The sequence below is a fragment of the Triticum dicoccoides genome, chromosome 2B (genome assembly GCF_002162155.2).
Source record: "Triticum dicoccoides isolate Atlit2015 ecotype Zavitan chromosome 2B, WEW_v2.0, whole genome shotgun sequence".
NCBI classification, from domain to species: Eukaryota; Viridiplantae; Streptophyta; class Magnoliopsida; order Poales; family Poaceae; genus Triticum; species Triticum dicoccoides.
Window position 1 is genome coordinate 450,164,914 of NC_041383.1, and position 11,132 is coordinate 450,176,045.

Below are 11,132 nucleotides of genomic sequence, written 5' to 3' on the forward strand. Positions count from 1 at the left end.
CAAATGCATGTTTGCATGTGATTTGCAGGAAAGCCATGAATGCAAGGAAAGATGATTTGGATGATGTATTGAAACTTGTTTCATTCTTCAAAGACATGAAGGCGATAAATGACGAGTTTTTCTATGACATCCAAGTGGACAAGGACAAGTCAATTAAAAACATTTTCTGGTCCAATGCAAGATGCCGAGGAGCCTATCAAGACTTCGGCGATTGTGTAACATTCGACACGAATTACAAGACCAACAGATTTCATATGCCCCTAGGAGTGTTTGTTGGAACAAACCATCACTTTCAGTCAACGATATTTGCTATTGCCCTGATAAGAGACGAAGATGCAAAGTCATTCAAGTGGTTGTTCGATACATTTCTACGGTGCATGAACAACAAGCACCCAACTTGCATTCTAACAGGTGAGTTCAAATAAAAAACTCCTCAAGTTTCATCATCTTTTTAGTCTATGGGTCTATATTGGGTATATTTGGTTTTATCTGAAAATAATATACAACAAGCAGTTCAACCACTGTTAGCACATAAGTCCAACTAACAGTAGAAGAAAGAAAAATTATCCGTCGCATGTTTAGAAAAAAAACTGGTCATGAATGTGAAGTTCAAGTACAGGAATCATAGAAGTTCAAGGACAGAAAGATGTAAAGAAAAAAACATGTAACATGTTCAGAAAAATATAGTTATTTATGTGAAGTTCAAGCACTGGTACCACAGAAGTTCAAGAACACTGCTGAAAGAAAAATTTGAGTGTGACACTACTAGGTAGTCCCAATGCTACCTGTTAAGTTCAAGCACTGGTTCCACAGAAGTTCAAGAACACTGCCGTAAGAAAAATACATGTGCCATTTTTAGATAGTCATATTGCTGCATGTGAAGTTCAAGTACTTGTACAACATAAGTCACCATCAGTACAAAAAAAGAATGAAGTTTCATTTTTTTAATTCATGCAGACCAATGCCCATCGATGGCGAAAGCTATACCACAATCATTTCCAAACACCGTCCACAAGCTATGTCGTTGGCACATCATGAAGAAGTACAGGGAATACCTCGCGTTGCTGTACAAAAAGTATAAAACATTCAAAGAGGAGTTCACAACTATATTAAACTGGCCGCTCATGCCAACAGAGTTTGAAGATGCCTGGGCTAAACTCGTGCACAAGTACAACCTGGAGAATGACCAGATGATGATGCAGCTCCGGAGTGATAGGAAGATGTGGATTTCAGCATATTACAAGAACATTTTCTGTGCTAGAATGACTTCCACACAACGAAGCGAGAGCATGAACCACGTGCTAAAGAAAGGGTTTGTCAAGGGGACCCAGAACCTACACAAGTTTGCTAGGCGGGTCAATGCTTGCATACAAACTCGGATGCAGAAGGAGAACGAGCAAACAATGACCAACATGGTATGATGACAAGTACAAAACACCCCCATCATGTTCTGTTTTACCTTCAACATGTGCACTTTGAATTTTTTAAAAATGAAACCCATGACTCTGCTTCGACTAATATCTCACTTTTTGACATGTGTAGACCAATCATGTGATAAAAACAACTTACGGCTACGAGGAAGACATGTCCATCAAGTACACGAGAGCCGTGTACACCGAGATGAGGAATAGGATGAGAAAGGCAACACTATTCCGCACAAAGCGTACAGCAGAGCCAACTAAGTACCTTGTGTACTACCATAACAAGCCTGGCCATGATGATGAAGAAAGATTTTCCTGGTCAAAGCATGAATTCCGGGTTGTAGCTGACCCGGAGAATGAAATATACAAGTGTGAATGCAAGCTCTGGACACACACAGGTGAGCGAAAAAACAACCTCGTTAAATAGCTAGACTAGTAGTATCATATCAAAATTTATGAAACTCATCGCTGGCTATCAAACTATGTATTCTGCATTCATCACAAAAATGCAGGACTATTCTGCCTTCACATCATGAACATACTTGACTACCTCAAGCCTGACAATTTTCCAAACAAGTATATCCTCAAACGGTGCACAAAGACTGCAAGATCACAACCAACTTTTGATACAAGGGACTACAACACAACCGCATCGGATAGCAGCTCAAGGCTATCGAAGCAAGACATCTTGCTGCAGCTGAATTTGATGGTTAACAAGAAAGCGCTGAGATGTGACCAGCAATATGACAGAGCATACTATGTTCTCAAGAGGCTTGTGGAAGAGCTTGATGCAATACATTCAACAAATCAAGCGGATGCTGACGAAAGGATGGCTGAAGAGGACGCTGAAATTGAAGATGACCTTCATTATTATGCAGCTGAAATGCTCAACGCCGCCGCTGAAGCCAGCCAATGCAAGCAGGGTGATGGCCAATCAATGGAGCAGCGACAACAAGAGACGATGAAATTGCCGTTGTATTCTGAAACAAAGGGTAGGAAGAAAATTACTGCAGCAAAGAAAAGTGACAAGAGAGCTCAAATAAAGGCACCACCCGCAGGAAGAGTCATCGTGCACGATGAAACAGAGTGCCACTTGGACACAGGAAATGCAGAGTGTGCAACCAGGTTGCGGGACACAACAAGCTGACCTGTCCAACACTCTTGGAAAGAAACAATGCTGAGGAGGTCAAGCAACCCAAATCTCAAAAATAGCAGCCCAAAGTTATGGAACAAAAGAAGGGACCACACCCACAGAAAGCAAGCAGCAGGCTTTGTAGCATATGCAAGGAGTATGAACCACATAATGCAAGAACATGCCCGAAGCGCGCAGATGCTGAAAAGACAAGCAAAATGCCAGAGAAGAAACAGAAAATAAGACCTAGAGCCAACAACAAGAAGGTGGTGGAAGATGAAGAGGAAGACGAAGATGAAGACAACGTCGAAGAAGAGGAAGACGAAGAGGAAGAGGAAGTGGAATGCGACGATGAAGAGGAAGAGGAAGACGACGATGAAGAGGAAGAGGACTATGAAGAGGAAGAGGTACATGTCAAGCAAAAACCTCTACCACCAAAGCCTAGGAGGAGCGCAAGGCTCATGAACAATTAGAATAGGTCAATTAACACAATGCAAACTTATGTCATGTCAATGTGCAGAACATTATGTCATCATCCCCTGGTAATATACACTGTGAAGTTCAAGTAATATTACTGCAGAAGTCCTAGTATGTTATGGCAGGAAGTGATGTGCTGGTGTTGTACTGCATGAAAGTGCAAGCAGTGTTAAATTGAAAAACATACACTGTGAAGTTCAAGTAATATTACTGCAGAAGTCCTGGTATGCTATGGCAGGAAGTGATGTGCTGGTGATGTACTGCATGAAAGTGCAAGCAGTGTTGAATTGAAAAAACATACACTGTGAAGTTCAAGTAATATTACTGCAGAAGTCCTGGGATGTTATGACAGGAAGAGATGTGCTGGTGATGTATTGCATGAAAGTGCAAGTAAAAACAAACATGAAAAACATATAGAATGAAGTTCAAGTAATATTACTGCAGAAGTCCTGGTTTGTTATGAGAGGAAGTGCTTGTGTTGTATTCCATAAAAGAGCAACCAGCAAATAATCATACAGTTTTGAAGTTCATGTCAGCTTACAGAAGAAGTTCTGGAATGTAAAATCGATGTAGGAAAAGAATATGCTTAAAAAATAAAGTTTCGCCGCATAAACTAAGGTTAGCAAGCCTAGGACAACACATTCAAATGTGAAGTTCTGCTTGGATACGTGCAGAAGTTCATGTACAATGCCGACAAAGATAAAGAAACGTCAACAATATCTCTGCACAAATTTACATATGAAATACATTCCCACTTGAAAAAACCCAAAAAAACAAATGTAGATTCTACACAAAAGCATACATATTGGTTGGGTTGAAAATTACCAATCCATTACACAACACAGAATATCCTCTCCATCTGAAACCAACAACCCAGCCACATTCTCAAAGCAGAAGTTCAAGTCTACAATCATATGTTGGGGGCCCAAAAATAAACAACCCCAAAAAAATCAAGCAGTTCAATCAAAACCGAGGCAGAAGTTCAGGTACATCTATTGGGGCAAAAACATTCAACACATGGATACTGAAAAACGACGCAGCACATTGAAATTCACAAAAGCCAAATCATTCTTCACACCAAATGCATTTGTCCACAATATCATAAGTAATAGTGCTTCACATATAGTAGATACACAAATCACTAAAAACATTCTTACAACCAAATCTTTACGGAATTGTTCCAACCATCATCAAACCTAAAAATCTGTACGAAATCAAATCTACAATGAAACTAATGCTTCGAATTCACGGGCCAAAGGACTCGATCTCTTTAGGGAGCTTTGAACGCATGACTTCATTCTTCTCGCTAAAAACCAGAGTGTGCATGAACTCAGCCTTCCAGTCATCTGCAGCAGCCTGCAAACAAAAGAAAGGTGAAAACGATGGTTTAGTAATGCATATCTAAAACCACAGCAGGAGCGTCACAGCAAAAACACACAAGAAAAATCAAAGGATGAGGAGACAAGAACAAAGACAGCACATACTTCCACATCACCAAAATCTTCAACAATCTCATCGCCGTCATACGAAGAGCTGAACTTCACGGCAAATAAACCACAATCATTATTCTTCTGCTTCGAAACATCGATGGAAGTCGGCCTCTTTGCAAAGTCACCCAGTTAGGCTGCTTGCTCGCCTTGTATGAAGCCTTGCCGTACACCTCCTCGAGCAACCCAACAAATCTCTTCATCTGCCAGAAAAATCAAAATTAGATGAAGTCAAAAACATGTTAACCAAAATAGTTAAGTTCAGGTACATAAAAAAGCGACACCTGCATAAGATCCACCTAAGAAAAAATAGCAGAAGTTCAACTTCTAAATGATAGTCAGTTCAAGCAGTATTACCAAAACAGAGACAGCAACATATTTTGTCAACACAAGGCATAATAAACTTCGTGTCAAACAAGAGAATGTGAAAGGATGTCCAGGCTAAGAAACACTCACGATATTTTTGCAGTCCCCGTGGAAACTCGATCGCGGCGTTTCCATATTATCGTAACAAAGTGAATCAAGGATGTCAATGCTCCCACGATATCTATTCACCACGTACACACTGTAGTGCGCCATTGTGCCAATTGGCTTGAATAGAATCAATAAAACCTGCCAAGAATGAAAGGACGAGTGAACACAAACTATAAAGCATATGTACTGAAGAAACGGCATGAACAAAAACTTATTGACAAACTCAGCAAAAGGATGCACATGAAATCTATTTATATTAAAAAGTACATGATGGGGTCACCAGAAAAAAGAAAAATTGCCTAAAAATACCACAATAATTAGAAACATCCGGCCGTTATTTTATTAGGTTAGAAAACCACAACCATCGGATTAATTTAAATCTAAAGAAAGAAATTACCCACCAATGCCATAGAATATAGCCTGCAACCTAATATTCCCCATACGTACATGCTATGTCCAATCTGCTCATGTTTGGATCGGAAGCCACGGCAGCCGCCGGCCACCCCGTAGATACATGTTTAATGATTTCTTTCACAAGCGCTTCAGCGGAGCCGTGAACATGGCTAGCTACAGATTGGTTCTGTCAATTCAATTCCTAGGTATGTGCGTTTGCAACCAATGTTAAAAGGTCAATCCACCTACTTGCTGCACATGTGTGTCCAGATCGATTGGTTTCATGGGTTGGTTTGAGCCGACTCTGTACATGGGTGCCACCGACCAGAAATACTATGTCAGTTTCATGGGTTGATTCGATCCGGCTCTGTACATGGCTGCCACCGGCCAAAAATACTATGTCAAATGTATGTGCAAGAATAGCCAGTTAAGATCCAGCTCTTAGGATATTCCTTTTCAGAAAATCTCTATAGATAGCTGCCATCGGCCAAAAGAACTATGAACACAATAACTATTCCAATTATACATCAATGGAAGGATGCCATTAAAGAAATTATACATCAATGGAAGGATGCCTCTACAGAAACACATGTAACTACAACTAAAGCATCACAACTGTGGGGTTAAGAAAGATATAGACAATCTGAATTTTTGATGCAACAACACCATGGGAACAAAGTCTAACTTTAGACAGATATGTTGTACCAAGTTGGCGATGTTTGCTATCTTGAGCGATCAAGGCAAGGTGAGACCGCGAGAAGGCAAGGTTCTGTTTTATGAGCTTTTGCAATCAGGTTAGCAATGGTGGCAGCACGAGAAAACCAAACGTGTGAGCTAGCATCAAATCAAGTTCAGCACGCGGTACATGTTAAGAGCCCACCTTCAGCATCATCTTCCTCCAGGGATCGACACATGGACATCATCTTCCTCCAATAGTTGCAAGCGCCACAATCTCCTGTGTTGACACTCATCGATTGTCATCGGCTCTGTGAAGCAATCACACCACTCCCAGTAAGTACCATGTGCACATACTAAGAGATCAAACTACCTCCAACGTATCACCTGCACAAATTTACATAATTTGCATGATTCTTGTATATGGCATTGATGAATTTGTTACATATCATTGAACAGTGGATCAACAGTACTTCGATACTCAAGGCAGTGCTCATCTAAAGAGTTTGACATGCTAACTCGCAAGGTGGATCAAATATGCAATCCAAAAAGGTAACTATTAAGTAACTGATCTTGCATCTTTCATAGCAGTACATACAAAATCAGTAGAACGACTACCAGCGGTGGTTGCTATCTTGAGCAATTGGGGAAAGGTGAGACAGCGAGAAGGCAAGGTTGTGTTTTGTGAGCTTTGGCAATTAGCTTAGCAATGGTGCCAGGGCGAGAAAACCAACCGTGCAAGCTAGCATCAAATCAGGTTTAGCACGTGCTGCACATCAGAACCCACCTTCAACATCGTCTTCCTCCAGCGATCGACGCTTGGACATCATCTTCCTCCGATAGTTGCAAGCGCCCCAGTATCCTCTGTTGACACTCCTAGATTGTTATCGGCTCTGTCGAGCAATCAAACCACCCCCAGTAAGTACAATGTGCACAAAATAAGAGATCAAACTACCTCCAGTGTGTATCAACTTCATAAACTTGGATAATTTGCATGATTCTTGTATATGAAATTGATGAATTTGTTACTGAACATTGAATAATGGATCAACGGTACTTCGATACTCAAGGCAATGCTCATCTAAAGAGTTTTGACATGCTAACTCACAAGGTGGATCAAATATGAAATCCAACAAGGTAATTATTAAGTAACTAATCACTCATCTTTCCTAGCAGTACATACAAGATCAGTAGAATGACTACCCGCCTATTAATCGACATACTCACATACACATAAAAAAACATTCAAATCTAGCTGCTACAGATTAGAGGCACTCATGATCTTCAAGATTGTAACACAAGGTGATCAACACTATCCTCACACTCATGATCTTAAAGATTGTTACACAAGGTGATCAACACTATCCTCACAACTAATTTGCAGGTAGTATATTAAGTTTTATACCTCCAGAAATTGAAGCAAAAATTAAAAAGTACTCCATCTACATAATCATGACCTTCAATGTTAGGGAGTATGGAAAAGCATTAAATTATAGAACTGTTATATGTTGGTCTTAAAACAAAGGTTTGCCTATAACCTTGCTCATGAAATATACGTACCATCTCTAATTTGTTAATTTATCTATTCTGATATGTTTTCTCTTGACTTCGATTAGGAATTTGTGTGCACAAGGAAAGCAAAAACTTATGAGATTATAACAGACAAAAGGTTGGTGGTACATGGAATGCAAACTTTGCTTTTCTGCCAGAAGAAAGGTAAATCATAACTATATTTGAAATTCACATCATGAAGTAGCAGAAAATGCCGTCCTACGATGAGCATCTTTGGTACCATTTTTTAGTAGCACCACCAGTAAGCAGTGACACTATCACATTATGTACCTACTTAAACTCAAGGTAAGCGATGATACAATAACAACAATAATTCTGATGTTTAATGAGGCTACGAAGAGACTTTTAGGCAACACTTGTGCATACCATGCTAAAGAAAGATGGATTCAATTCAAAGCCTTTATGGTAAAATATACATTCTAACTAAAGTTAAATTCAAGGAAACTGTAAGTATGAATGGAAAATTTCAAAGTGAGCTTCACTTTTGAACTTGATGAGAGGCTTGAGACAGATATTTAAACAAAATAGTTGAATAGGTATGTTCGTGCACATTATAGTATGTGAGAGTATGTTCTTTATGACGCATGCTGGAAAGCCAAGTTACAGAAGATTCTTCAAATTCTGTTATTCAAAAGTGAGATAATGAGGATTGCAACTAAGTAACGGTTTTATTATCATAAGTACGGAATAGTTTCATAAAAGTATCACCAACAAGATTTCCTTTTAACAGGGCAAGAGCCACTCCAAGAATGCAGGAGAAAGTGAGAAGAAGAATACGTTTGGAAAGAAAGAATCTACATTATCTAACAAAAAACTTCTCGGTCAAGCAAAATATCTAAAAATAATATGTGAGAAAGATTGATCTAGAAATAGCAAATAAGCTGTTAAAAAAATAGAACTTCATGTGAGGCAATACACCCAAAACATTTTCTCCCTGTATATGCATTAACTATTTACAACCTATTGTTAAATGATATTAAAAACATGTTTTCTAATAATGTAAAAATGATTTTTTTATAGAGCAATCGTTCCTACAAGATTGCAACTAGAGGTGAGAAGAAAATTGTGCTTGAAAAGAAAAACTCTACATCATCTAACAAGAAACTTCTATTGAGGATAAAAATAAGAAATAAACATGCAGGTGGAGTCAAAAAATTATTTCAGAGAACACACAAAGAGAGACAAAAAACAATGTAAAAACAGGATTTGAAAGGAAAAGCTTTTTGAAATAACAAAAAAAAAGTTGGAGCAAAAAAGCAAACTACACAATGAGGAGGTATTCTGTTGAAATCAATATGAAAAGGAAGTACCCAACATTCAATCTACAGATTTAGCTGTAATCACAGTAGAAGATGAATCAGATAAAGACTAAAGAAAACTGTACACATGTCAAAAGTCCTAGCAACAAGAAATTCAAAGGAGTTATCAAATAAAAGAAATTCAACAATGAGGTGAAAAGTGTATACTTTCAACATAATATATTGTTTTCAAGATAAACCCAAGTGTTCTATTTTATGTTCTAAATTATGGTATGCTATCTCATAGTTTGAAGAGGAAGAAAATGATGTATCAGTGATTCAAATGATGATTCGCGAGTCAACCATCCAAGATACTAATGGTGAGGTAATATCATTTAACCACTGACTTTGTATTCTTTATCAATTGGGGATGCACTGGCAGTCTGGTAGTACTATGTCTCAGATGCACCTCTGAAACCAATTAATTTACTAGCAAATCTAGCATACATGTGCATGTATGTTCTCTGCTTGCAAGTTTATATGCACCTCTTAAGCCAATTAATTTACTAGAAAAACTAGCATACTGGTGTATGTATGCTATGTGCTTGGAAATTTTAGTGAACAATAAAATACTTTCATCTACATTATTCAATGATTTTTAGTATTATGGATCACTGTTACATTTGAAGATACAAAATTCATAAATAATAGTTAAATTTATGATATTGCATAGGAAGAAGAGAGACACAAGAAGACAAGTAAAAAATATGCAAGTGAGGATTTGAGAGAGGACTGACACAATCAGAGATTTAAACATGGTATGGAAGGACGGATATGTTCTACTACTCTGCAGAAGTACTGGGAATGTGCATCCAGATCCATATGATGAAAATAGTTAATAAATACCAAGCATCGACATATGATGGAGTACAACCCAATAGTCAGGGCATTCGTCTATCATTATATTTTGTACATGTACAATTCGGTCAGACCTATTTGACTATTCAATTATTAAAAATTAATTTGTCTTTGTGAAATACTACTAAACTATACCAACTCAATACAGTGATTATACTACTAAATTTGTTGAATATGAATGGGGGTACGGCAGCCTAACACTACCTATGCCAGTCGCAAAGCCTAGAAAAAATTGGAGGGTACAGAAGAAAATTAAGATTATTAACTAACAGGTAGTACCTCAATTATATTATATTGGTATACAATCATACACACTGAGGAAAGGTTAAGCAAAAAAAAAGATAAGACAGGAAAAGCAAAAAAGAGGGACCTGTAGGTCTAAGAATACTGACGCTGTGGAGGATGTTGATGATGTGTTGGTGTTGGGCTGCCTTGAGTGTGAACAACGACGATGCGGATAGCTCGGCGCTTGGGGAAGACAACGTCGCCAGCATCCTCATACTCAAGCTGGATCCATGCTGGCTGCGGGAGACGAGATCCATGCCCACATCACCTGCACGGACGCCGAGGGAAACGACACCATGAAGATCGACGATCTCGCCTCCTCCCTTCCGCAGATGCTCCTCGGACCCTGCTACACATCCATCGCTGTTTACCGGCCCAGGAGACAAGCCGCCGTAGACAGTCACCCATGTGGGCTGGGGCCGCAACAACGAGTTGAGCTGCGGGGATGCCTGCAGCTGAGCAGGAGCAGGCTCAAGGCAACAAATCAAGAGGGAAAACTATTGGGACGGCTCATCCGGTGGCAGCAATTTTGGAGTGAGCGGATTGAACAAGGAAAGAAGAAAGGGGATCGGGGCATCAGGCAAGAGAAAAATGTGAGAGTGTGAAGGTGTGTGTGAGTGAGAAATATTCTTTTTTTAAGCGTAGAGTGAGAGAGAAGGTGTGTGAGCAGTGGTGTGCATCTGCTTAAGCGTGTTGGGCTAAACCAAACTAATCACATCATACAAGCACAAAAAACTTTTAAGTACATAGTGCATATACGTGTGTTTAGCCCAAATTACATAATTTTCCGTACAAACATTCAGTACACTATTCATATGACTAAAAATCCCTCACATATACTGATGCGTCATATTGGAATCAAATTTAAGAATATGAGACTCTCCGCAAAAATATCATACATATATTCAACATGAACGAAATTATTACGGTATGATGTGTCCGTTGGTCCAAATAAGCTGACATTTCATGACAAGCCATACCCACAATGAAAACAAGATCGCCCAGCCACACGTTACTCCTGAACTATTCCACGCGAACACACCCTCTTGGTATTTTCTGA

General features: G+C 39.1%; 1 long non-coding RNA gene across 3 annotated transcripts; it reads right to left on the bottom strand.

Annotated features, from left to right (window-relative positions):
* Positions 1–5,796: 5,796 nt before the first annotated feature.
* Positions 5,797–10,696, bottom strand: LOC119364140. Of its 3 annotated transcripts, none has more exons than XR_005174701.1 (3): positions 10,180–10,696; positions 6,847–6,952; positions 5,797–6,446 (listed from the first exon to the last, which is right to left on the bottom strand). It is a non-coding gene; the product is annotated as an uncharacterized LOC119364140 (long non-coding RNA). The 3 variants fall into 3 exon arrangements; XR_005174700.1 differs by having other exon boundaries at positions 10,158–10,696; XR_005174702.1 differs by having other exon boundaries at positions 6,794–6,952; positions 10,158–10,696.
* Between the last annotated feature and the right edge of the window lie 436 nt (positions 10,697–11,132).